Raw genomic sequence first — 6,000 nt, 5'->3', positions numbered from 1 at the left:
CAGACTCACTGCAGGGACTGACTCTGGCCCAGGCCCAGGCCCAGTGGGTGATTCTGAGATCAGTACCTTTCAGAGGGCCTTTTAATAACCTGAGAAAAGTAAGTGGGGAATCAATTTGGCCTGGGGAGACCTTTACTCACCCACAGCAGGGACCCCAGACAGTTCAAAAGGGTCTGGGGGGCTATTCCTCTCCTCAGCCCTTCCCAGAGGCAGAGCTGTTCACATACTCCCCGTCCTACTGACAGGCACATTCTTGGCCACATCACATCCTGGGGACTCTGGGGACCCACAGGCCTTAGCCTCAGCATGGCCTGGCACCGTCCCCAGCTGGGGCAGGCCTGCTTCTCTTCAGAACTAAGGCCACAGGACTGGAAGGAAATGAAGGTGGGAGGGGCTCAGAAACGCTGACTCGGCTGGAAGGCTGCCTGGGAGGGAGGAAGTGCAGAAAGACCTGGTTCAGGGCTGTGGGCGAAGCCAGCAAAGCCGAACTGACATCTCTGAGGGTTCAGGGCCACGAGCACCTCACCTTGGCCACCCAGCCTGGTTTATGGCCAGGAGGCTTAGGGTGAGGGTCCTGGTCAGGTCATCCCTTGAGGGACTAAACCAGAGACTGGCCCTGGCTGCCCAGACTATGTGGCTTCTTCCCCCAAAAGCGGCAAGTGGGTGGTTGGTAGGCAAAAAAATGCCCACATGTTAATCAAGGTTCTTCTCTGAGAGTCCAGCCTGGGAATCTGTGCTTCGGAGACCAACATCAAGAAATGAATACGACAAAAAGACATAAACAAAGCCTGTTTGCTTTTGTATGAGTGCAGGAGCCCCTCCAAGCTGGGGCAAATCTAACAAAATGCCAGTGCCTCGGTCTGAGCTGCTAAACTCCCTTGACATTGTGGCCTGCTAGGGACAGGTGTCTTACGTGCCCATAAGTGACTTGTCCACTTACTCTGCATGTTCTCCTGGTTGCAGCAATGGGACTCTAAATTGTCCATCTAGGTCAGGGTTTCTCAATCTCAGCACCGCTGACATTTTGGGCCAGCTGTGAGGGGGGCCGTCCTGTGCACTGTATGATGTTTAGCAGTGTCTCTGGCCTTCATCCACTAGATGCCTGTGGCACCCGTCCAAGTTGTGACAAATGAAAATATTTCCAGACATTGCCACATATCCCCTGGAGGGCAACATGGTCCCCTGTTGAAAAACACTGTTCTAGATCCATTCTTCCCTTCTTCTTTGGTAATAAGACTTTAGATTTTCATCTGGAACATAGTCTCCAGGATAAGAGATCGAGGAGTTGCAAGATCACACTTGTAGCCCGGCGTGGCCCTGTGTGTGTCCTTATGACCCCTTCTCCCTTCCCGTTGGTTAGAACACGAGCGTGGTGACTGGAACCAAGCCGTTCATGGGTCACGAAGTGGGTGTCAAGTGCTAAGATGACAGAGCAGTAAGAGAGAAACAGTCTGGGTCTGAGATGACCAGGGAGCTGCCATGGTAGAAACGGACTCCACCACTGGACTTAACATACATGAGAGAGAAATGAACTTGTGTCATTGTTCTCTTGGCCTATCTCCCCCAGAGCCCAGATTTTAGCCTTTGATGAAGTCCCCTGCCCATGGCCTTTTGTCAGTCACAGTAAATCTAATCCTAAGTAACATGTAAGATACAACTCTGCCATGCTTGTGGCTGCAATCGCCCACTATCTAGATGCCGGTGACCTTCAGATTTTCCCCAACCTAGTTCTGACAGTTCACCAGAACCCTCTATAGAGTTGCCGATGTCTCCCCAACCTGCCTTTCCCCAAGTGCTCCTCATCTCAAGAACCCTGTAAGTCACCTTTGATTTCTTTTCCTCTCGTGCTATTTCCCTCCCTTCCATAAAACCCCAAATTCCCCATTCTGCCTCCTCAAAGGAATCTACTCCTCCACTCCACTTCCAAAGTTACTGTCCCAGCTCAGGCCCTCACTACTCCACACCTGTTCCACTACAACCACCTTCTAACTGGTGTCACTGCCTCTAGTCTTCACCCCACAGACTCCCCTGCCCATTTAAAAACCCTTCCATGACTCCCCTTGGTCTCAAGGATAAAACGCAAGCTTTCTAGGTAAATATCATGACCTCCTGCCTTCTGCCACCTCATCTCCTAGGCCCTCGCCCCTCCCTCAGCACCTCCTCCTACAGGATGTGACACAAAGAATTTGCCACAGCTCTAACACACTGTGATTCTGTTTTTGTACATGCTGTTCCCTCTGTCTCAAATGCCCTTCCCAACTCCTCTGCTTGGTAAACTCTTACTCCTCCTTTAAGGCCCAGGCAAAGATCCCCTTCTCCACAAGGCCTTGCCTTGTCTGCCCAGGAAAGGCAGCTTGTGGATCCCAGCTCTGTGCTGCTGCAGAACTTGCACATCTAACTCAGGGCTCATCTCGCCACATTCACAAAGTCGGGGAGACTGTCTCCCCGACCAGCAGTGAGCAACCTGGGGAGGGATCCCATTATATTATATTTGGAATCCACGGGAAGGTCAGGTTGGCACAGAATAGGCGCCCAGAACACAACATTGTTACCCATTTACTAAGCCCCTACTATGTGCCAATTTCTGAGCTAGATGCTTTATCCTCAAAATCACCTTGCCTAGAGACCTGAGACAGAGATTCAGAGAGTCTGAACAGTTGTTTCAGGTCATGCAGCTTGAGCAGAGCAGTACTGGAGTCTGACTGCCCATCTGCCACATTTGGTTCTCCCTTGGGAAATGGCCCTACCCCAGACTCCCCAGACATGGTCTCCAGGGAACCACCCACGGGTGTGAAAAAGCCCTTTGTCCTTTTATTCGGCTAACAAGTTGGGATTTCTTAAAAAGGAACTTTTACTAAGAAACCAAGGAAAAGCCCCCAAATTTATTTATTTATATGTATAATTTATTTTATATATAAAGTATATATAGATATAATAATTACATATAACTTATTGTGTATAATATATAACTTATGTATGATTTATAGATATAGTTTTTAATTTGGGGCAAGTTCAGGTCCTCTGAGCTATTACTCCCTCCTCTCTAAAACCAGCAGGGGGGACTAGATGGTCTTAAAGATTCTTATCAGTGCCGACATCCTGTGATTCCATGATTAGTTTCTCAGATGGATAGTGGGCTGGCGAATTTTGTTGGGGAGGGCAGTATACTAGGGACACAGCAATGGGAGTATAGAGTAATACACCAGCCCACCAGCCCCATCCACGCCCCCATTCCCTTATGACTTGACCCTAGATGTCCAAAGGGTGAGAGAGAGAGGATTTGTCCAAGAGCCTCCTCCTGCTTCCTCACCAGGCCCTTAGATGGCCCTGACCAGTCTGGGGGTGGGAGCTGGGGCTAGATAGGCCTACACTGGGAGTCCAGACTGCATGCTTCCTGCTGGGCCTACGGGGATCCTATCTCCTCTTTAGTCCTCAGTTTATGCATCTTCCCTTCCATGGGCCCCCTGCCAGGCTTTGGTTCTTCCTCTCTCTCCTGTCAGTGGGACCCTCTGGAAAACCCCACTCAGTGCTCAGCGCAGCACAGGCACAGGAAGGGGAGAGGGGAGGTTTGTGGGTGAGTTCCTGCGGAGGTTCAAGCTCTTAGCTGTAGCTGTTGGAGCCTGTCATTTCCCTTCCCCCGCCCACCCAGCTGGGCAGCAGAGAAGTTTCATCACAGTTGAGTTGTTGTCCTTATAAGGGAAGGGCCTGCCCTTGGGCCATGACTGGCTGGTAGAGAGCCAGACAAGCTTCCTGGTATCCTCCAGGCACCAGGAAAGGTGGGGATACCCCAAGCCTTTCCAGAAGTCCCCAGGGCCGAGCTTCCATCTGAGGTCACAGACTCTCCAGAGAAAAAGCAGGAAACAGTTGATCAGGGCCCCAAGGCAGGACCCTAGGGGGTCAAATCCTAGGTCCTGATACCAACTTGTGGTCTCCCAGGCAAATTGTGTAAGCCTCAGTTTTCTAATCTGCAAATGAAGTGTAGGTAAATACATCTTCCTCCTGAGGCCACTGAGGTGACAATGAGACACAAATGTAGGCCTGCCGAATAGTAGATGCTCTGTGAGGCTGGGGTATATTAAACGTTTTCTATGAGGCAGTCCATGGGCTAAGTGTTCCACAACAATCCTGTGAAGAAGAGAATTAGCCCATTTAACAGATGGGAAAAACTGAGGCACGGTTTGCCTAAGTCACTCATTCAGGGCTGAAGTTTGAATCTAGATGTGTCTGCCTCTACATCTAAAGTTGTGGTTTTTCTACTTATACCCCTGCTACTTCCTCCAGGAACTTTGCTCCTTTAATAAAATTATGAGAATAGGGAGGAATCCCCACCATCACCTCTCTACTCTCCATGTTTCCCCCACAAAGCATCCCTCGTAATATCAGAGAAACCTCCACTTGAGTGAGTTTACAGAGCCTTTTCATGACATGTCTCATGGAGCGAGGAGGGAGGCAGGAAGGCAGGACTTGGAGGAAGGCACAAAATATGGTGACTCCAGAAAGACATGGGGAGTTTGCAGGTCTGAGGCTCAAGTGAGGCAGAGAGAGAGGGGCAATCTAGATGCCTCCTCTCTGCTCCATCCTAGGTCCGTCCACTGTAGCTACCCACAGAACTTCAGGGCACTGAGAGATTGCAGCATGCATTCAAAAGTAAGACCCCTTTTTCTATGCAGGCCTCCAGCCCCCAGGACCAGAGGGAAAGAAAGTTCTCACCACATCCTTCCTCAGCCTTGTGGCTGGCCACTGACACCTTCCCAGTAGCTGCACCCATTAATGCAGCCCTCCAGAGAGGTTTTTGGGCCAGGGTGGCAGGGACACTCTTATAAATAAAGAAACTTCTCCCCCTTACCTTGGTTCCTCCTCAAAGATAAGGGGCCTGTGAAGGTGAAGTGATTTGCCTGGGGGCCCCAGCTTCTACAGGCCACTCACTCAGTATGGTTGTCACGTATCAGGCCAGTGGAAGGGGAATTCAGGAGGGACACAAGGGTCATAGGCCTGATGACCTCAGTTGATAGGCCCGGGGTCAGGTGCTTCCTGTTATGTTGGCCACCAGGCCTGTCCAGCAGCCCTCAGAAGAAGGGATCCAGGTTTTGGGGAGCCTCTGTAGTGCTTTCGCACGTTGGGGAGTGGAGAGGACTGCAATTCCCCTTTCATAGGTGAGGAAACTGAGGCCCACTGATGCCAAGACTCACCAAGGTCCCTGTGCGGGGGACCTTGAACATTGGCAGCTTGACTTGGATCTCTGTCTACTGGCCTGGGGGCTGCCAAAGAATGCTCAGTGAAGCCCTGGGGTTCTGCCGAGATGTAGTAGGGGAGCCATGGGCATAAGGCAGGTTGCAGGCTCATCCCTAACCAGGACCAGGCGCTGAGGTTCAAATAACAGCTGGAATCACTTTGAACCATCATAAGAAACATGTGCGGGCAAGAATCGTCAATGCAGACTAAATCTAGGGAGAAATTTTGATGAAGTGCAACATATTTGGGCATGGTCTTAAAATATCTTCCGGATTGTTTATTAATTACAAGAGAAAAGTCATAACTCTGCAGTAGAGAAATCAGACACCTTGACCAGGTAACATCATCATCAATGAGAAGCAAATGGAGGCATGTGTCTCCAAATGTGCCCTGAGAAGGCCCTAGTAGCACCAAGTAGCACTATGCAGTTTTCTGGCTGAGAATCCATAACTTCAATTTAATTGTGAGGAAACTTCAGACAAACCCAAGTGAGGAATGTTCTGTTTAAAGGGGGGGCGGGGAGGGAGAGGCTGTATTCTTCAAAAATGTTCATATCATGAAAAATAAATGCAGGCTGCAGAAACATTTTAGATTAAGAGACAAAAGAGACATGTAATATCTGACCCTACACTGGAGGGAAAATATAAATAATATTATTAGGTCAAATGACAAAATTGGAATGTGAACAATAACTATCACATCAGTGTTAAAAATACTGAAATTGACGACTCTACTATCGTTACATAAGAGAACATACTTATTTTTAAG

This window comes from Rousettus aegyptiacus, unplaced genomic scaffold (assembly GCF_014176215.1).
Source record: "Rousettus aegyptiacus isolate mRouAeg1 unplaced genomic scaffold, mRouAeg1.p scaffold_m13_p_3, whole genome shotgun sequence".
NCBI lineage: Eukaryota > Metazoa > Chordata > Mammalia > Chiroptera > Pteropodidae > Rousettus > Rousettus aegyptiacus.
The sequence above is the reverse complement of the archived record's forward strand: the minus strand, read 5'-3'. Positions refer to the sequence as shown.